General features: G+C 40.1%; 1 long non-coding RNA gene across 2 annotated transcripts in view; it reads right to left on the bottom strand.

Annotated features, from left to right (window-relative positions):
* The window catches only part of LOC110261275, a 42,703-nt gene continuing 35,945 nt past the window's right edge, over nucleotides 15,725-22,482 (bottom strand). The window contains exons 4-5 of one of the 2 annotated variants that reach the window (XR_002345313.1): nucleotides 20,827-20,913; nucleotides 15,725-17,697 (exon numbers count right to left, since the gene is read on the bottom strand). This is a non-coding gene — a long non-coding RNA (uncharacterized LOC110261275). Of the gene's footprint in view, nucleotides 20,914-22,482 lie in introns of both variants that reach the window. The other variant, XR_002345312.1, reaches the window with a different exon arrangement.

The raw sequence follows: 22,482 nt of genomic DNA, 5'->3' as shown, positions 1-22,482 counted from the left end.
TTGATCCCTAACCTGGGAACTTCCGTATGCTGCAGGTGCAACCCTAAAAAAATAAAAATAAAAAATGGAAAAAAATCAAGAACAATTATTATCAATCCTTTGGGGAAAAAAAAAAATTCTTCCAAAACAAAAAGAAGAGGGAACACTTCCAAATAACTTTTTAGAAGGCCAACATCACCCTGATAGCAAGGCCAAAGACACCAAAAGACAACTATAGACCAAAATCCTTGATCAGCATAGATGAAAAATCCTCAACAAAACATCTGCAAACTGAATTCAACAACATATTAAGAAGACCATATACTGTGATCAAGGAGGATGTATCCCTGCGATGCAAGAATAGCTCAACATATGCAAAACAGTGTGGAACACTACATTAATAGAATGAAGGCTAAACACTACATGGTCGACTTGATAGATACAGATAAAATGTAGCATATACACACAATGGAATATTATTCAGCCTTAAAAAGGGAAATCCTATCTTCTGCAGTTACTTGGATAAACTGGAGGACTTTCTGGTTACTGAAATAAGCCAGACATAGAAGAACAAAAATTACATGATACCACTTAACATGATGAATCAAAATAGTTATAATCATAGAAACAGAAAGTGGAATGGTGGTTTCCAGGAAATGAGCTGAGAGGAAAACATACAGGTTTTAGTCAGAGAGCACAAAGCTTTGACTATACAAGATAAATTCTAGAGAGCTGTACAGCATGGTGTATACATACAATAATACTATTTTATACTTGGAAGTGTATGAAAATAGTGTATCTTTATGTCAAATGTTACCACAGACCCAAAAAGAAAGTGGGGGGAATCTTCGGGAAATTGACAAAGATTGACAAAGATTATTCTAATGGTATAATGGTTGAATACTTATTTTGAATTCATCAAATTCTAAGCCTGAATTATGTACAGCGTTTTCTATATAAAAATGTTTTTTTAAAAATGCATTCTAGAGGCTATTGGAATAAAAAGGTCAAGAACACTCTTAAGATGATAGGGTTGGTGAAAGGAAGATTTGAACCTTTCCTTCCAGAGCAAATCAGTGTGGCAAAAAAAAATGTAATAGTTTATATGGAATGCACTGTACACCCTTAAGAGGAATGGTTAGCTTAGCCTGGTGGCAGAGGATATAAAATACTTCCCAGAGGAGGTGTTGCTTTACCTGGGTCTTAAATAAGAGTCATCCATACACACACACAGTAATACCTTGTCCTGATGATCCCAGGAGGAGGTAGCAGCGTATGTCAGGATCTGAAACTGGAAGTATCAACTGAGACAGCAAGATTTGATAGACTGCAGATATTAAAGTGAGTTGTAAGACACAAAATGAAGATACTTATTTGAAGTGCCTAGAAGTGAATTTGGTAACTCTTGAGGCTCTCAACCTAGATGTGGGTCTAAAGAGTTAAGAGCTGCAGGTAAGAGTCTTGTAAAGCAATTTCATTTCAAGAAAGGAGCACACGGAGATACCACTTCTCTTTTAAAGGAGGAGGATGCTCCTCCCTTCACTTCAAATAGCAAACCTTAACCACTGTGAGAATTTGATATCTATCTATGCTGAGAGCAAGATCAATAGGAAAGATTAGAGGGGAGGATAGAGAATAGTGGAATTGTGTTGCAAAAATACCTTTGTTTGTTTTCATGGTAGGGCAGTAAATTAAAATATTTTCTAAAAATCAAAGATTCATTTTTTAAATTTATTTATCGAAGTATAGTTGATTTACAGTGTTGTTTCAGGTATACAGCAAATTGATTACAATATTCTTTCATGTTACTATATATATATTATTTTTCCTTATAGGTTATAAAATACTGAGCATAGTTACCTGTGCTATACAGTAGATCCTTGTTGGTTATTTTATATATAGTAGCGTGTATATATTAATCCCAAACTCTTCTAGTATATTCCTCCACCCACCCCTCTTCCCCTTTAGTAACCATAAGTTTGTTTTCTATGTCTCTGTGTCAATGTCTGCTTTGTAAATAAATTCATTTATATCTTTATATTTTAGATTCCACATATAATCTATATTATATACTATTTGTCTTTCTCTGGCTTACTTCACTTTGTATTTCTAGGTCTATCCATGTTTCCGCAAATGGCATTATTTCATTCTTTTTAAGGCTCAGTAATGTAATATTATATAGACATATATACCACATCCTTATCCATTCATCTGTCAGTGGACATTTAGGTTGTGTCCATGTCTTGGCTATTGTAAATAATGCTGCAATGAATATTGGGGTGCATGTATCTTTTCAAATTACAGTTTTCTCTGAATATATGCCTAGGAGTGGGATTGCAGGATCTTATGGTAATCTGAGTATTTTAAGGAACCTCCATGCTGTTCTTCGTAGTGGCTGTACCAATCTACATTCCCACCAGCAGTGTAGGAGAGTTCCTTTTTCTCCACACCCTCCCCAGCATTTAGTATTTGTAGACTTTTTGAGGATGGCCATTCTGACTGGTGTGAGGTGGTACCTCATTGTGATTTTGATTTGCATTTCTCTAACGTTTTTCTTTTTTTTTTCAGGTGCCTGTTGGCCATCTATGTATCTTTTGAGAAATGTTTATTTCAGCCCATTTTTTCACCGGATTGTTTAGTTTTTTTTTTTTTTTTTTTTTTTTTTTGGCTGTTGTTGTTGTTGCTATCTCTTGGGCCGCTCCCGCGGCATATGGAGGTTCCCAGGCCAGGGGTTGAATCGGAGCTGTAGCCACCGGCCTACGCCAGAGCCACAGCAACGCGGGATCCGAGCCACGTCTGCAACCTACACCACAGCTCACGGCAACGCCAGATCGTTAACCCACTGAGCAAGGGCAGGGACCGAACCCGAAACCTCATGGTTCCTAGTCGGATTCGTTAACCACTGCGCCACGACAGGAACTCCCTAGTTTTTTTTGATAATGAGTTGTATGAGCTGTTTGTCTATTTTGTAAAAAAAAAAAAAATATTTTTGGCCATGCCCACAGCATGCAGAACTTCAAGGCTAGGGACTGAACACGAGCCAGAGCAGTGACAACACCAAATCCTTAACCACTAAGTCCACCAGGGAACTCCCTATTTTGGAAATTAATCCCTTTTTGATCACATCATTGCAAGGGTTTTCTCCCATTCTGTAGGTAGCCTTTTCATTTTTGTTTATGGTTTCCATTTCTGTGCAAAAACTTTTAAGTTTAATTAAAGTCCCATTTATTTATTTTTATTTTTATTTCTATTACTCTAGGAGAGGGATCCAAAAAGACATTGTTGCAATTAGTATCAAAGGATGTTCTGCCTGTGTTTTCCTCTAGGAATTCTACAGTATCTGGTCCTACATTTAGATTTTCAATCTATTTTGAGTTTATTTTTGTGTTTGGTGTTAGAGAATATTCTGATGTCATCCTTAGCTGTCCAGTTTTCCCAGCACCACTTACTGAAAAGACTGGCTTTTCTTCCCTGAATATTCTTCAGTCTAGTCTGCAGGCTTCCTGACAGGAGGCGCTGGTACCTGCCAACTGGAGGGTGGAGCTGAGTCTTGGCCCTCTGGTGGGCAGGGCCATGTCAAGGGGCAAGTCCACAGGTGGCTTTGGGCTCAGGAAAACTTTAGGGTAGCCTGTCTGCTGACAGGTGGGGCTGTATTCCTGCCCTGCTGGGAGCAACAGAACCAACCTACAGGCTGTCATGCAGTCTTGGTGCTAATGACCTATGTGAGATGTCTGCCTCCAACAAGAGTTCACATAAATACTTTCCAATAGCTCTGCCACCAGTGTCTATGTCCCCAGTGTGAGCCACAGTTGTCCCCCACCACCCCAAGAGACCCTCCAAGACCAGGCTTCATTAGAAGTCCAGGAACCTATGAGTCACTGCTTTTGCCCTGGGTCTCAGTGCCTACGGGACTTTGTGTGTGCCCTCCGAGAGGGAAATCTGTTTTCCCCAGTCCTCGGGAGCTCCTTTGGCCTCAAAGCCAAATGCTCTGAGGGCTGCACCTCCTGATGCCAGACTCCCAGGCTGGGGAGCTTGACATGGGACTCAAAACTCTCACTCCTGTGGGAGAACATGTGCAATATAATTGTTTAATTATATCATGAGTGCACCCCCCCACCCCTCTTACCGTCTTGCTTTGTTTCTTCTTTATGTCTTTGGATGTAGAATATCTTTTTGGGTAGGTTACAGGTTTTTTTACTGATAATATTCAGGAGCTATTTGTGAGATTCTCATGTGCTCATGAGAGTTGGCAAGTTCAAAGTCCTTCTACTCAGCCATCTAGTCTCCTTTCAGTCATTAGTTGTTTACACCCCCCTCCCCTCCCCCGCCTTTTTTTTTTTTTTTTTTTTTTGCCACATATTGCATCTTTTTTCTACATTCAGTTTTGCGGATTGGAAAGTCCAAGATCAGGTTTCCTTCAGGGTTCACTTTCTGGTGAGAGCTCTTTTTCAGGCTTGTAGGGAGCTACTTTCTCACGATATCCTCACGTGGCAGAAAGAAGTCCTCATGTTCTTATGTGAGGACACGCAATATTTTAAATATGCCACTTCTCCAAATTATCTCATTTATCGAAAAAAAAAAATCTTGTTCTCCAGAAAACCAGAACCAATACATTTTGTCTAAGCGGATACATTAGAGGGAGATTTATTTTGAGTAATTGCCTCATGATTCTGGAGACTAAGGAGGCTGAAAACTGCAGCGCAGGATGACACAAGGCAGCTGTCTGGTATCCAGAAAAATGGGTCATCCAGTATCCACCAGATTATTAAAATCTTCCTCTGCTGAGCTCAGCCTTTAGAGAGTGTTATTTTAAACAGTGCTATGAACATAGGTGTACAGTGTCTCAAGACTTCGCTTTCTTTCTTTTTTTTTTTTTTTTTTTTTTTTTTTTTTGCCATTTCTTGGGCCGCTCCAGCGGCATATGGAGGTTCCCAGGCTAGGGGTCTAATCGGAGCTGTAGCCACCGACCTATGCCACAGCCACAGCAACGCGGGATCCAAGCCGTGTCTGCGACCTATACCACAGCTCACGGCAACGCCGGATCGTTAACCCACTGAGCAAGGGCAGGGATCGAACCCACAACCTCATGGTTCCTAGTCGGATTCGTTAATCACTGCGCCATGACGGGAACTCCAAGACTTTGCTGTCAATTCTTTGGGATGTATATACTCTGAAGTTGGACTGCTGGATCATATGGTAGTTCTTTTTTTAACTGAATGATAGTTGACTTACAATATTGTGTTAGTTTCAGGTGTACAATAAGGCAATTCAGATACACACATACATATATTTCAGTTATACTCCAGATTCTTTTCAATTATACATTATTACAAGATACTGAATATACTTCCCTGCACTATACAGTAAGTCATTGTTTATTCTATATATGTGCTATGTGTTAATCCCATATCTTCCCCTTTGTTTTCTTTGTCTGTGAGTCAGTTTCCTCTTCTGTAATTCATTTGTATTTTTTTTTTTAGATTCCACATATAAGTGATATCATATAATTGCCTTTCTCTAAATTCACTAAGTATGATCATCTCTTGGTCCATCCATATTGTAATAAATAGCAGTATTTTTAAATGTCTGAGCAATATTCCTCTATGGTATTTATGTATAATCTTCTTTAACCATTCAACTGTTGGACACTTGTAAGTGTCGTGTCCCTGTCTCAGCTATTATAAATAGTGCCACTATGAACATTGATGTGCAGGTATATTTTTGAATTAGAGTTTTCATCTTTGCAGGATATATGCCCAAGCGTGGGATTGATGGGTCATGTGGTAGCTCTATTTTTGGTTTTTTAAGGAACCGCCATACTGTTTTCCATAGTGGCTTCACCAATTTACATTCCCACCAACAGTGTATGAGGGGTCCATTCTCTCCACACCCTCTCTAGCTTAATTATTTGTAGACTGATGATTGTCATTCTAAACAGTGTGAGGTGATTTTGATTTGCATTTCTCTAATAATTAGCATTGCTGAGTATCATTTCATTTGCCTCTTGGCCATCTGTAGGTCTTCTTTGGAGAAATGTCCATATAGGACTTCTGCCCATTTTTTGACTGGGTTGTTTTGTTTTTTGATAATGAGTTGCATGAGCTGTACCTGCATTTTGGAAATTAACCTTATCAGTAACATTGTTTGCAAAAACTTTCTGCTGTGCAAAACTCTGAAGTTCAATTAGATCCTACTTATTTTTGCTTTTATTTCTTTTGCCTTGTGAGACTAATTAAGAAAGTAATACCATTGAGAGAATGTTTTGTCTATGTTCTCTCCTAGATGTTTTAAGGTGTCACATTTTAAGTCTTTAAACCAGAGTTCCTGTCATGACGCAGCAGAAACGAATCCAACTAAGAACAATGAGGTTGCAGAATCGATCCCTGGCCTCGTTCAGTGGGTTAAGGATCTGGTGTTGTCATGAGCTGTGGTGTAGGCCGCAGACACAGCTTGGATCTGATGTTGCTGTGGCTGTGGCATAGGCTGGCAACTATAGCTCCAATTCGACCTCTAGCCTGGGAACCTCCATATGCCGTGGGTGTGGCCTTAGAAAGCAAAAAAAAAAAAGTCTTTAAGGCATTTTGAGCTTATTTTTGTGTATGGTGTGAAGGTGTGTTCTACCTTCATTGATGTACATGCAAGCTGTCTAGCTTTCCCAACACCATTTACTGAAGAAATTGTCCTTTCTCCATTGTGTATTCTTCTCTCCTTTGTCAAAGATTAATTGAAGGTAGGTGTGGGTTTATTTCTGGGCTCTCTATTATGTCCCACTGAACGTTTGTTTCAGCACCAATACCATGATGTTTTGCTTACTATAAGAAATGCAACAGGAGCTCCCACTGTGGTACAACATGATCGGTGGCATCTTGAGAGCCACTAGATGCAAGTTCAGTGCCCAGCCCGGCACAGTGGGTTAGGGATTTGGTGTTGCCACAGCTTAGTTTGTGACTGTGGCTCCAATCCCTGACCCAAGAGCTCCATATGCCGGGGAAGCCAAAAATGATGAAAGAAAGAGAGGGAGGGAAGAAGGGAAAGACAAGAGAGTGTGATATATTAATTTTGTAACCTGCTACCTTGCTACATTCATTTCTAAGTTTTTGTGTGGAGTCTTTAGATTTTTTTTATGTAGAGTATCATGTCATCTACATATAATGACTTTTACCTTTTCCTTTCCAATTCTGATAACTTTTCTTGTCTGTTTGCTATGACAGGCTAGGACTTCCAATACTATGTTGATTATAAGTAGTGAGACTAGGCATCTTTGTCCAGAATTTAGTGGGAAAACTTTCATCTTTTCAGTATTATGATATTGACTTTGTCATAAATGCCTTTTATTGTGTTGTGATATGTTTTTTATACCCACTTTGGTGAGATTTTTTTTTAAACATGAATGTTGAATTTTATCAAATGCTTTTTGTGCATCCATTGAGAGAATTGGTTTTTGTCTTTTATTGATGTGGTCTATTGATTTACATATGTTGAACCCATCCCTGTCACTCTGGAATGAATCCAACTTGTTCACAGTGTATGATTCTTTTTATGTGTTGTTAGATCGAGTTTGCTAATATTTTGTTGAGGATTTTTGCATCTACATTTATCAAAGAGAAAAAGTGGTTTCAGTATCAGGGTGATGGTGGCCTCATAGAATGATTTTAGGAATGTTGCCTTCTGGTCAGTCTTTTCAGAGGGTTTCAGGAAGATCTGTACCAGTTCTTTGTATGTTTGATAGAATTCCTCAATGAAGCCATGTCCTGGACATTCATTTGCAGGGTTTTTTTTTTAAGTATAGATTCTATTTAACTTCTAGTGATTGGTCTGTTCAAATTATCTGCTTCCTCTTGATTCAGTTTTCTTGGGATGTATGTTCTTAGAAAGTTGTCCATTTCTTCTAGGTTGTCCATTTTGGGGGAGTATATAACTGTTCATGGTACCCTCTTACGACTCTCTCTTGGTATCCATTGTTATTTCTTCTCTTTCATTTCTTATTTTGTGTGTTTGGATCCTCTCTTTTCTTCTTGGTGAGACTGGCCAGAGGTTTGTTGATTGTTGTCTATCAAGTAAAAAAATCAGCTCTTGGTTTTTATTGACTTTTTCCCCCCAATCTATTTTCTCTCTGATTTTTTTTTTTTTTTTTTTTTTTTTTTTTGGTCTTTTTGCCTTTTCTAGGGCCGCTCCCATGGCATATGGAGGTTCCCAGGCTAGGGGTCTAATCAGAGCTGCAGCCACCCGCCTATGTCACAGCCACGGCAACACCAGATCCTTAACCCACTGAGCAAGGCCAGGGATTGAACCCACAATCTCATGGTTCCTAGTTGGATTCGTTAAACACTGAGCCAGGAACTCATTTTCTCTCTGATCTTTATTATTTCCTTCTGTCTGCTTACTTTAGATTGTTCTTTTTCTAATTCTCTTAGGTGGTAGGTTAGGTTGTTTACTTGAGATATTTCTTATTTTATTGAGGAATTCCTGTATCACTATGAACTCTCTTAGAGCTGCTTTTACTGCGTCCCATAGATTTTGTATGATTGTGTTTTCATTGTCATTTGTCTTTTGAGGTATATTTTAAATTGGCCCATTGGTTTATTAGTAGCCTGTTATTTAGTCTCTGTCATCGTTCTTGTTTTTCTGTCTGTGGTTGATTTCTAATTTCATGCTACTGTGATCAGAAGATAATTTCTTGAAAGAATTTCTGTTCTCTTGAATTTGCTGAGGTTTGTTTTGTGTCCTAGTATGTGGCCTATGGCCTATCGTAGAGGATGCTGCATGTGGACTTGAAAAAAGTATGTTCTTTTTTTTGGGGGGGGGTAGTTTTCTGTAGCTATCAATTAAGTCTAACTACTCTTCTGTGTCATTTAGGATCTCTGTGGCTGTAGTAATTTTCTGTCTGGAAGACCTGTCCATCAATGTCAGTAGAAGGGTGTTAACCTTCTACTGTTATTGTATTCTCATTAGTTTCTCCCTTTGTGTAAGTCTTCGTTTTATGTATTTCAGTGTTTCTATGTTGGGCGCATATATGTTAGCAAGTGTAATGTCTTTTTCCTGTATTATTTTTTTAAATCATCAGTGTCCTTCTTTGTCTAATAGCCTTTGTTTTAAAGTCCGTTTTGTCTAATGACTATTACTACCCCCATTTTATTGTTTTAATTTATTCAGCATTTTTATTAACTTCTTTTTCAGCCCTGGGTCTGGAAGACTGGAGAGGTCTGTTTCATTGTTCTTTCAAGGAATTTATCTTCTTCTTTTAACTGGACGTAGTTCCTCTGCGCTTTCATTTCACCCATCTTTCCCTGCCTCTATGAATATAGGAGAAACTGTTATCTATGGTTGTCCTGAAGGGCTGTTTTTATGTGGGACTGTTCCTGTGTAGACTACGTGACTCCAATACTTTCTGTGTGAGGGCTATTTGTGGTACAGCTGCCACATCTTTCTTCAAAGTGTGCTGCTTGTCCCTTTTTTTTTTTTAATATCTATTTTATTGTGACCTTATTTATTTATTTATTTTTGTCTTTTTGCTATTTCTTTGGGCCACCCCTGCGGCATATGGAGGTTCCCAGGCTAGGGGTTGAATCGGAGCTGTAGCCGCCGGCCTACGCCAGAGCCACAGCAACACAGGATCCGAGCCATGTCTGCAACCTACACCACAGCTCACGGCAATGCCGGATCGTCAACCCACTGAGCAAGGGCGGGGACCGAACCCTCAACCTCGTGGTTCCTAGTCGGATTCGTTAACCACTGCGCCACGACAGGAACTCCTGCTTGTCCCTTTTTTAAGAGGCGCAGTGAGTGTTGTGGTGACTGAAGCCAGCACTGGAAGTTGGGCAGGGCTTTATCTTTGCTCTGTAGTTGTCACAGCCCTGTTGGAGGCAGGGTCTTGTTCCCCAGTGTTGGAATAAAAGCTCTAGATCCTGTTCCAAGCTGTGGTGTGAAGTAAGTGGAACAAAATTGCTCCTTCTCAAAAAGGAGCAGCTGTGCATTCCTCCCCAGAAAGTGTCCCCAGGACATGTGACTCTTTGACACCACCTGATGTGCAAGTCCACAAAATCCACTTCTGTTGGTGCCATCCTTGGACCAGTCTCTGCTTAGGGTGCACATCACCTTAGATGTCAACCCTGGTGCATATACACTTTGAGTGCACAAGTTCCCAAGGTCTGCTGAAGCTGTGCCTGCTGTGGAAGTGCCAACAGTTGGCTCAGATGTATAAGTCACCTCCATGTGTGCCCACCCACTAATTCCACTGCTACTGGCGCCATTCCCTGATCCATCTTAGCTACAGGAACAGTGATAATGGGCTGCACATCAGCCCAATACATGCACATTCCCAACGCCCACTGCAGCCAGAGCCAAGCCCCACAATTAGCTTGCTGACAATGAGGCTGCTATAGCAGACCCATGAGCTTCTATTCTGGGTCTAGCTCTTACCTGTGCACAGGCTGTGGCCTGGACCACACTCCAAGCCCTTTGGGCTATCTCCACACAGTCAAAACCAAGTCCTCTCCTGGAAGCCTGATTTCCACCCCCAGCTGCTGCACACACCAGCCGGCATGTGTTTTGAGTTGGGAGTGCAACGACTTAGCTGCAGTCCCTCTCTGCCCTGTCCAGCACACTCCTCTTGGGCAAATTCCATGCCACCGCACTGCCCTATCTGTCCCAGCAGGCCTCTCAGTGAAGGAGGTTCCCAGGATGACGCCTTCTCAGGGGCACACACAGGTCCCTTCCTGATTCCCTTTTAGATTTTTTGCCTGTTGTCCTACACAGTCACACAGTGGAATCTTTCTTGCAGCTTTTGTTGTGTAAAGAATAAGAGATCTGTCAGCTTTTATTTGGGAGAAACGTTCTAGATGTAGATCTATTTTTTTTTTTAATTGGTGGAAGGTGAGCTCCATGTCCTACTCTGTCATCTTGATCTCCTTTTTTAATTTTTTGAGGCACTTGTATATATTTTTCCATGGTGGTTGCACCATTTTATGATGCCACAAAAATCCAAAAGGATGCCACATATCTTTTCCAAATGTGTAAAGACAAAAATGTTTTTTGACAGTAACCATTATTTTAATGGGTGCAGCAATTTTTTATTCTAGGTTTGATTTGTATTTTTCTAATGATGAGTGGTATTATTTTTTCTTATGAATACTGGCCATCTTTTTTTTTTTTTTTTGGAGAAATGTCTATTCAAGTCCTCAGCTCATTTTAAAATTTGGTTATTTGAATTTTCTTGTTGAGTTCTTCATAAATTCTAGATATTAAGCCCTAACAATTTAGTGACGTATTTTCTCCCATTCCATAGGTCATCTTTTCACTTTCTTGATTGTATCCTTTGATGCTCAAATGTTTTTAAGTTTGATGTAACCACCTGTCTGTTTTTACTTCTATTGCCCAGGTTTTATTAATATCCAAAAAAAATCATTACAAAGTCCAGTGTCATAAAGGTATTCCCCAGAGTTCCCATCGTGGTGCAGTGGAATGCAGCTAGTATCTATAAGGATGCGGGTTCAATCCCTGGCCTTGCTCAGTGGGTCTGGGATCTGGTGTTGCTGTGAGCTGTGGTGTAGGTCACAGATGCGGCTCAGATCCAAGTCACTATGTTTGTGGTAGAGGCCGGCAACTGCAGCTCTGATTCGACCCCTAGCCTGGGAACTTCCATATGCCTCAGGTGTGGCCTGAAAAAAAAAAAAAAAAAGTATTCCCCTGTATTTTCTTCTAGGAGTTTTATAATAGTTTTACCTCACATTTAGGTCATTGGGCCATTTTTTAGTTAGTTTTTATGTACAGTGTAGGATAACCTTTGTTCTTGCACATGTGGGTACCTGATTTTTCCCAACGACATTTTCTGAAGACTCTCCACATTGTCTTTGCACCCTCATAAAAGGTTATTTGATCATACATAGGAAGATTTCTTTCTTTCTTTATATTCTATTCCATTGGTATATGTGCCTGTACCACACTTTGATTACTGTAGCTTTGTAATAAGTTTTGAAGTCTGGAAGTGTAATACCTCCAACTTTGACCTCTTTCAAAATTGTATTGGCTAATTGTTTGGTATTTTATAATTCTGTTACTTTGGAGTCCCCTTCATGGCTCAGTGGTTAACGAATCCGACTTGGAACCATGAGGTTGCGGGTTCGACCCCTGACCTCACTTAGTGGGTTAAGGATTCATTGTTGCTGTGAGCTGTGGTGTAGGTCGCAGATGTGTCTTGGATCTGGCACGTGGCTGTGGCAGGGGCCCGCAGCTGCAGCTCCGGTTGGACCCCTAGCCTGGGAACCTCCATATGCCAAGGGTGCAGCCCTAGGAAAGACAAAAAGACTATATATATAGTCGTCTTGTCACACACATACACACACACACACACATATATACTATATATATATATATATATATATATATATATATATATAAAATTCTATTACTGAAAGGAAAAAAAATGCAAAAAAAAATACCCATCATTGGGATTTTGATAGCAAGACTCTATAAATCTCTTCAGGTTAATGTTGGCATTTAACAAATTATGTCCTGTAATCTTGTACAGTGGATGTCATTAATTAGTTTCTTCATTAATTTCTGTCAACAGTGTTTTGGACTTTTCAGTATACAAGTCTTTCACCTCCTTGGTTAAATTTATTCCTGAGTATTTTTTTTTTTTTATTTTTGTCTTTTTGCTATTTCTTGGGCTGCTCCTGTGGCATATGGAGGTTCCCAGGCTAGGGGTCCAATCAGAGCTGTAGCCACAGGCCTACGCCAGAGCCACAGCAACGTGGGATCCGAGCCGCGTCTGCAACCTACACCACAGCTCACAGCAACGCCGGATCGTTAACCCACTGAGCAAGGGCAGGGACCGAACCCGCAACCTCATGGTTCCTAGTCGGATTCGTTAACCACTGCACCACAACGGGAACTCCCCTATTCCTGAGTATTTAATCTTTTTGAGGCTACTGTAATTGTTTTTAATTTTTTCTTTTCCATTATGGTTTATTACAGGATATTGAATACGGTTCTCTATGCTATACAATAGGTCCTTATTTTTTATCCTCAAACTATCCTCTTAATTTCCTTATTGGATTATTCATTGTAAATATATACACACAAAACTGATTTTGAGTATTGATTTTGAATTCTCCAATTTCGTGGAATTTATTACCTTTTACAGTTACTAAGTGTGTCTAATAATCAGTTTAATACATAAAAAATCACGTCATCTGTAAACATAATTTTCCTTTTCAATTTTGACGTCTTTTTATTTCTTTTCTTGCCTAACTGCTCTGGAAAGGACTTTCTGCTAAGTATATAAGTGGCAAGAGCAGCCATCCTTGTATTATTCCTGATTTTTTCAATCATTCAACACTGAATGTGATTAGTAACTGTGAACTTTTCATAGACAGCCTTTATTAAGTCACAGCAGTTTCTTTCTACTCCTAGTTTGTTAAATGTCTTCTTATGAAATGGTGTTGAATATTTTTTTTTTCGGGGTGAAGATGGTCTTTATTTCCAGGGTTTTGGCTTCCTGCAATGCTCTCATACCACCTGATTGCCCTGACTAAAATAAGCCTACCCACAAAAGAAAAACAAGATATCAGCATAGACTCAAAGGCCAAACAATTATTCCACTCTACAGAACAAAACAAAACCAGCATTAAACTTACTGGCAAGCAAATGTTCTTATAAACTGCAATGTACTTAATTATTACCTCGTTTCAGCATCTATTAATGAGACAGGCAGAATTTATGTCTGATTATACTGTGGAAAATTCTTAAACTTCGAGAATAACAGTATGTCAAATATTAATAAAGGAAGGTATGGGAGTTACTTTTTCCTGATTTAACAGGGTAGGAAATAGCATCTCCTTCAATTACAGAAAACATATATTCAGGTTTATAGTTCTAAGGAACAAGTATACATGGTGCATAAGCAATCCTATGATCCCCTCATTGTTACAATCATGCCAATCTGAAATGGACCAAAATTGTTAAATGTAAGAAGGGACATTTGTCTAAGAAGCTGAAGATCACAGTTATAGCATTAGCTCTGCTTATAAATAATTTAGTAGTAATAGTAGTAAATTACTTTCTTTCTCTAAGCTTTTATTTTCTAATCTGTAATAGGAATCCAGTAAGCTGAATTAATAAGATTGCTGCATCTGCAGAATCAAGGTCTATTTATTTTTCAAAGTCTAGAGGAAAAGGACCCAATTTTTAGAACAGCTTTATTGAGTAAAATTGACATTAAAAGAACAGACATGTAATGTTGTACAATTTGATGAGTTTGGAAATAGGTAAATACCCATGAAACCATCACCACAATCAAGGTAACAGAAATATCCAGCAACTCCCAGAGCTTCCCTGGGTCTTTTTAAAAAAATTCTTTTGTGGTAAGAACAATGAACACAAGATCGACCCTCTTAACAAAATTGCAAGTGCACATTACCATTCTGTTTTAACTACAGACACTATGGTGTATAGCAGATCTCTAGAAATTATTCATCTAGCATAACTGAAACTTTATACTCACTCCACAGTAACTCCCTGTCTCTCCTACACTCAGACCCTGGCAATCACTATTGTATTTTCTGCATCTATGAGTTTGGTCATTTAAGATACTTCATCTTAGTGGAATCATGCAGTACTTGGCCTTCTGTGACTTAACTAATTTCATTTAGCATAATGTCTTCCAGGTTCATCTATGTTCTTACAAATGAAAGGATTTCTTTCTTCTGAGGTTGGATAATCTCTCTTATGTCTACACCACTCTACTCCTCTGTGATGGCCACTTGAGTTGTTTCTTTATCTTAACTATTTTTAATAATGCTGCAATGAACAGATATCTACTTAGATGCTGATTTTAATTCATTCACACGTTAGTTATGCTTTCAATATTGGAGGAACCTCTACACTGTATTCCATAGCTGCTGCACCACTTTTCATTCCTGTCAACAATATACAAGTGCTCTCCTTTCTCTACATTCTTACCTACACCTGTTAGTTAACCTTTTTTACTTTTTAATAATAACCATTCTAATGTGAGGTGGTAACTCACCATGGATTTGATTTGCCTTACCCTAATGAGCAAGTTTTTTTTCATACACCCATTAGCTATTTGTATGTCTGCTTTGGGGGGGGAGTGGTCTTTTTCAGGTCCATTGCCTATTTTATTTATTTTGCTTTTTAGGGCCGCACCAGCAGCATATGGAAGTTCTCAGGCTAGGTGTCGAATCAGAGCTACTGCAATGCAAGATTCAAGCCGCACATGCAGCCTACACCACAGCTCATGGCAACGCTGGATCCTTAAGCCACTGAGCGAGGCCAGGGGTTGAACCTGTATCCTCATGGATACTAGATTTGTTTCTGCTGTGCCACAATGGGAACTTCTTCCATTGCCTATTTAAAATCTTTTTTTCCCTTGTTTTTTTTTTTTTAATTGAATTGCATGACTTCCTTATATATTTTAGAAATTAATCCTTCAGCAGGTATATGGTTTGCCAATATTTTCTCCCATTTCATAGGTTATCTTTTCATTCTATTGATGGATTCGTTTGCTGTGCAGAAAGTAATGTAGTTCCACTTACCTATTTTTGCTTTTCCTATGCTTTTGGTGTCACATTCAAGAAATCATTGCAGAGACTCTTAGAAAGGTTTTCCCCTTCCTGGGGCGGGGTTCCTCACCTTATCATCCTCAGTGTGGAGTAATGAGGGAGAGGAGAATCTTTATCAGAAACTGGTTTTGTGTAGTAAAGTTTCGTTTTTGTTGTTTTTGTTTTTTTCCATTTTGTTTTGGCCTGTCTGTGCAAGCCCTGCAGCTGCTGAAATCAGCTTTGCCTTTAATTAAACCATGTTCTCTCCAACTGAAAAAAAAAGAAAGGTTTTCCCCTGCTTATTCTAGGAGTTTTACCATTTCAGATGTAACAATTGAATCTTTAATCCATTTTGTTTATTTTTTGTGATGGTATGAGGCAGAAGTCCGTTTTGTTGTTGCTGTTGTTATTGTTTTGCATGAAGATATCCAGATTTCCCAACACCATTTATTGAAAGGACTATCCTTTCTTCTGTTGTATATTCTTGGCACACTTATTGAAGATCAGTTAAATATAAATGTTTGTGTTTATTTCTGCTATTTTGTTCCATTTTTCTTCTGCCTGTGTTTCTACTGTTTTGATACTGTAATTTGGTACTCTGTTTTGAAATGAGGAAATTGGATGCCCCCAGTTTTGTTTTATATATCTAGGTGTTCCAATGTTGCATGCGTATATAGTTATAATTATTTCCCCTGTTGAACTGACTCCTTTATCATTATCTCTACAGTTTTGACTTAAAGTCTATATTATATGGTCTGTATAACTACTGCTGCTTTCTTTCGTTTGCTAGTTACATAGAATATCTTTTTCCATCCCTTCCTTTAAAGTATCCTTGACAGTAATACTGCCATTTTGTTAAATGGGTGTTCCCTATAATCTTTGCTTCTCTCCTCTTCCCTCCAGGTCTTCTGTTGGGATCTGGGAACTTGCTACAGTGTTACATTTTGCTTCATTTGTCTTTACTGTTATGTGCCTACTATAGACTTTTCTCTTGTGCTTACCATATGGCTTACATAAAACATTGTACATAACATGTCTTATAGTCTTATAGCTCTAAGAGTATTTTAAGTGGATAACAACCTAACTTTCATCACATACAAAAGCTCTACATTTTTACACCTTGTCCTTTTTATGGGCTTTTTTTTTTTTTGATATCACAGTTTACACCTTTTTATATTGTATATCCTTTAATAGCTAGTTATTTTTAATACTTTGGACTTTTGATTATTTTGTTAAACAATAATTTACATCTTTACCATATTAAAGTCTTCTGAGCCTGACTATATTTTCACCTTTACCGATGAGTTTTTACTTTCATATGTTTACATGTTACTGACCAGTGTCATTTTTTTTTCCAGCTCAAAGAACTCCTGTTAAAATATCTTTTAGGGCAGGACCGGTGTTGATGAACTTCTTTATCTTTTGTTTGACTGAGAATATCTCTGCTTCAGTTCTGAAGAACAGCTTTGCTGGGTTAGTCTGTTTTCCCCCCAGCATTTTGAATATTATCTACCCACTCTCTTTAGGCTTCAGAGTTTCTGCTGAAAACTACAGAGCTCTATGTGGGGAGATGGGGGATGTTCCCTTGCATGTGATGAGCCTCTTTCCTCTTGCTGCTTTCAAAATTCTGTCTTGGAATTTTGGTAGTTTGATTTTAAGGTGGTGTATCAGTGAAATCTTATTTGGGTTGAACCTGACTGGGACCTCTGAGCTTTATGTACCTAGATATCCCCATCTCTGACAGATCTAGGTGGTGTCCGTTTGCTTCCTCGACTTAATGGAGGCTTCTGTTGCAGCTCTCTCTGTTGCATATTTTACTTCATTCGCTGTATTCTTTAGCTCCAAACTATCTGGTTCTTTTTTCTGTTTGTTGAACTTCTCATTTTGTTCTTGTATTTCTGATTTCATCAAATGGTTTATGTTCTCTTGTAGCTCTCTGAGTATCTTTAGTATAATGATTTTTAATTTTGTCAGGCAGTTCACAGATCTCCATTTCTTTAGTGTCAGTTACTGGAAGCTTACTATGTACTTGTGGTGATGTCATGTTTCCCTAATACTTTGTGATCCTTGTAGTTTTGCATGTGTCTGGACATTTGAAGAAACATTCACTTCATCCAGACTTCATGGACTGGCTTTAGTACGGAAAAGCCTTCACCTGTGGGTTGGGGGACAGATGCTAGTGCTGGAGCACACTGTGGTCCCCAGGGTAGTGGCCTGGGGAAACAAGTCTGGGCAGGGTGTGGTGGGCTCCATGGCTGGGGCAGTGTGGTGTCTTGTAGGTTCAGGCAGCTTTGGTGTGCAACTTTCTGGTCCTTAGCAGCAAGAGCTGACAGGTTCAAAGAGATTTGCAAGGGCTTTTAGGGTCCTCATCAGTGCCTCCAGTAGTGGAGGACCAGGGCAGGTGGCATTGGTGGCAAGGGCCTGAGATGGACATGTGCTCAGCTGTGGGCTGGCTACAGATGTGTGTATGGTAGCAAGGTTCAACTGCAGGCACACGCATAATGACCGGGGGTATATGTGTAGCTGGACGACTGAAGCTCTTGGCATATATGTGTACAGTCACAAGGACCAGGTGCAGGTGTGTAACTGTGGCATATAGGCCAGTGTTGGGTCCATGGTAGGCAGCCTGTATGCATGCATGCCACAGTGAAAGCCAAAAATGGGAGTCAAGACCAGCTGCATGCATCTGTGCTGGCTGGGGAGCAGCATGGATGTGGCACAGTTAAAAAACTAGTTGTGGGAATTTGTACAGTGTTGGGGGCCCGTCATATGCATGTGCTCCAGTTGGCACTGGGGCAGGCAGTGAACAAGCAGCCAGGTGTTTTGACTGCAAACTATAAAGTGAAAGACAAAAAAATTGTTCATAAACAGTATAGTCTAGTAGATAAATTAATTTCCCAGGGATGCTACTTTACATTTATAATCAAGTTGAGAAACTAAGTCAATAAATTATAGATAATGGAAGCCAGTTTTGTCATGGTCAGAAAAAGAAGTTATAAATAAGGATGGAAAACTAGGAGGAATCATGTTGTACTTGACTAGAGCTGAGAAATAATCATACACACCTATATTCCTCAGGTCTGTTCTGAGAGGGTCTAGAAGCAACACTGCAGCAACAAACCCTCCCAGCACCTAGATCCTGGTTGCCAAATATAGTTGTCCATTCGTATTTGCAAGGGATTGGTTCTAGGAATTCCTGCAGATACCAAATTCTGCAGATGCTCAATCCCCTTATATAGAAATAGCATTGTACTTGGGTATAACCTATGACTTTCCTCCTAGTACTTGAAACCATCTGCAGATTACCTATAATGCCTAATACAATGTAAATGCTCTGTAAATAGGTGTCTTCAATCTAGTCATTCTGCTCGCTCATAAAAAGAATTACAAGTAGAACTCCTGCACATGTGCATCATTACACATAGATGTATAAGACTCTTGAGGCACCTGGAAAACTGGCATCCATGTTCTTTTTTGCCCCTTGGTATCCCCGAGTGCATGTTCCTTGAAAAGCCAGAACTACTTCTCACAGGCTTGTACTTTTTAAGGAAACAATATGGAGGACTGGTTACTGGAAACTCATGAAGGAGAGAGATAAATGAAGATCACCTCTTCCCACAAATACACTGGGAATACATCTACAAGTGGAACACTCCTTAGGGGACAGTGACTGAACACCGACAGAAAAACTCAAAACACCTGAAAGTACAAGAGGGATCTTCTATGAAAGGGGGAAAAAAAAAAAAGAGATGAGAAATGGAAACAAGTCAGCACCTGTACCCCAGGGAGGGAGCTGAAGGGGAAGAGAGGTTCCTATACCTGGGGAAGTCACCTCACCAGCAGAGGGGTCAGCTGGGACAGGAAAGGTCCTTTGGAGGCTCAGAGAAAAAAACACAGCAGCTGGTCTACAGCAGGTGGGACAGTGAGACCTAGACTGATATCCTTGTCACAGCCTTGTGTGCCCCAGCCTGAGACTCCCAACCACTGATGTGGGCAGGGGCCCGGGCCTGGAGTGTCACGTTTGGAGAGCAGGCCCAGGGACAGAACTGCAGTTGGCTAGGCAGAGGCAACTGGAAGGGGTGGGAGGGCAAAGCACCATAGCTGCAAAGGTTCCGGGGGTAGGCCCAGACAGCCACAGAGACGGAGCATCATTACTGGATGATGTGCAAGGAGCAACCACTGTAGCCCCCTTGCACATGGAGGCCCCTGCAGCCTAGGAGAGGCTGCAATAGGGCTGGCCTGCCCACCAAGACCATTGTGCCAGCTCTGCCACTGGAGTGAATTTCCATTACCTGACTCCAGCCTGCTTACACTAGGGGCAGATTCACTCAGCACAAACTCAGGCAAGCCCACTCCTGCCAGAGTGAGCCTGAGAGCCTGATCCCCAGCCCACCTCCCTTCTGGGTAGGCTTGTACAACCAGATGCTGCCCCATCCTCTTCCCACCTGGATAGGCTCCTGAGCTCCTGCTGCCTTGGGAGGAGTCTCCAGTGTGTTGCCCACACAGAGAGGGGGCTGAAACCACACTTGACTCCGGGTTCTCCAACTGAGGATGAACTGCAGTCACTCCTCCCAGCCTTGTGAACAACAGATTTACATCTCCACTCGCAGCTTTGTAAATTCAGCACTTGTGGAATATCCAAATGGACAATAAGCCCCCACAGCTCAGACAGGTCTGGCTTTAGCAGCTGTGGGCTTTGCAAGCATGTAATTTAGATCTGGAACAGAGTCTAGGCTTTCTCCATAGAGCCCACAGTGGGCCAGGTACACAACCACTGCAATCTTGGACCTGACCTCAGTAGATCTGCACTGGTGGGCAGATGAAACCAATGCCTGGGAAACACCAGGGCCAATTATACCCTGGCATAGCAGTGGTGCCAGTGGTGTACTCTGTGAATCCACACAAGGGGTGAAAGGTGACACAACAGAGCAAACTGTGAACAGCTCCAGTGGAGGAACCCTGAGGGGGCTCCTCCTAGTGGGAGTGCTCCAATCCTACCTACCTCGTGCCACAACCAAAAAACATATAGCTCAGGAATATCTGGGGGCTACTGTTCCAATCATTAGGGAGCAGACCCTGCCCCTGAAGGGCCATTGACAACCACAGAGCAAAGGGGAGGCCCAACTCAATATCCGGCAGAGGTTCTGGTCACCACACCATCAGTTACACCTCCTATCAGAGGGATAGAGGCTGGCATGCAAAGAGGAAAACTGAGAGACATCCATTAAACAACCACCCCCCCAAAATTAAACACAGACAAGCTTGCAGTCACCTTTAAACATACCTCTTGACATAGTCCTGACCCCCAGAAGAACAAAATCCAGCTCCACCCACCAAGGAGAAGACACCAGAAGCAAGAGGAACTGCAGGCCTGTGGAAAAGGGACCACAAAAAGTCAAAGTGAAAGGACAGAAATATATATAGAATAGACTTGTGGTTGCCAAGGCGGAGGTAGGAGGGAGTGAGATGGACTGGAATTTGGAGTTAATAGACGCAAAGTGTTACATTTAGAATGGATAAGCAATGAGGTCAAACCATATAGCATAAGGAACTATATCTAGTCTCCTGGGCTAAACCATGATAATATAAGAAAAGGAATGTATTTAAATGTAGGGCTGAGTCACTCTGCTGTACAGCATAAATTGATACATTATAAATCAACTATACATAAGAAAAATAAACAGTACAAAAGGGAACATGAAAAATGTATGAAATTGAGACCAACCTAAAACAATCCTGTACACACACAGACTGCTATATCAAAATCTAATGGGAACCACAAACCAAAAAACTACACTTGACCCAACATCAAAAAATAAACCAAATACAACACTAAAGGTAGTCATCAAATCATAAGAGAACAAAAGAGAGAAGAAAAAGTACCTAAATTTAACAACTCTAAAACAGTTAAAGTGGCAATAAGTACATACATATCAATACTTACATTGAATATAAATGGATTAAATGTTCCAATCAAGAGACAAAGATTGGCTGAATGGATACAAAAATAAAACCCATACATTTGCTGTCTAAAAGAGACCCACTTTGTATGTTCTAGGAACACATATAAACTGATGGAAGAAGATGTTTCATGTAAACATAATTAAAAAGAATCCCAGAGTAGCAATACTCATATCAGACAAATACATTTTGTTTTGTCTTTTTGCAATTTCTTGGGCTGCTCCCACAGGATATGGAGGTTCCCAGGCTAGGGGTCGAATCAGAGCTGTAGCCACCAGCCTACGCCAGAGCCACAGCAACTCGGGACCCAAGCCACGTGTGCAACCTACACCACAGCTCACAGCAATGCCAGATCCTTAACCCACTGAGCGAGGCCAGGGATCGAACCTGCAACCTCATGGTTCCTAGTCTGATTCGTTAACCACTGAGCCACTATGGGAACTCCAGACAAAATACATTTTAAAGACAATTAAAAGAGGTAAGGATACTACATAATAAAGGATCAATCCAAAAAGATATAACATCTGTAAATATATATACACCAAACGAAGGAGCACCACAGTATAAAAGGCAAATGCTAACATCATAAAAGGAGAAATTGACAGTAACACAATTAACAGGGGGACTTTAACATCCCATTTATATCAATGAACATGTAACAAACAAGGAAACGCAAGCTTTAAATGACACACCAGTGCACACAATTTGATATTTATAACATTCCATCCCAAAACAGCAGAATATACATTCACATGGAACATTCTCCAGGATAGTCATATCTTGGGCCACAAACCAAGCCTAATTAAATTTTAGAAAACTGAAATTATTTCTAGCATCTTTTCCTGCCACAACATTATAAGACTAGAAATCAACAAGAAAAAAAAAATACATAAACCATCTTGAGGCTAAACAGTATACTACTAAACAACCAAAGAATCACTGAAAAAATTAAAGAGGAAATAAATACCTAAAGACAGAT

Source organism: Sus scrofa, chromosome 6 (genome assembly GCF_000003025.6).
Source record: "Sus scrofa isolate TJ Tabasco breed Duroc chromosome 6, Sscrofa11.1, whole genome shotgun sequence".
Lineage (NCBI taxonomy): Eukaryota > Metazoa > Chordata > Mammalia > Artiodactyla > Suidae > Sus > Sus scrofa.
Note: the sequence above shows the minus strand (reverse complement) of the source record. Positions and strands in the feature narration are given on the sequence as shown.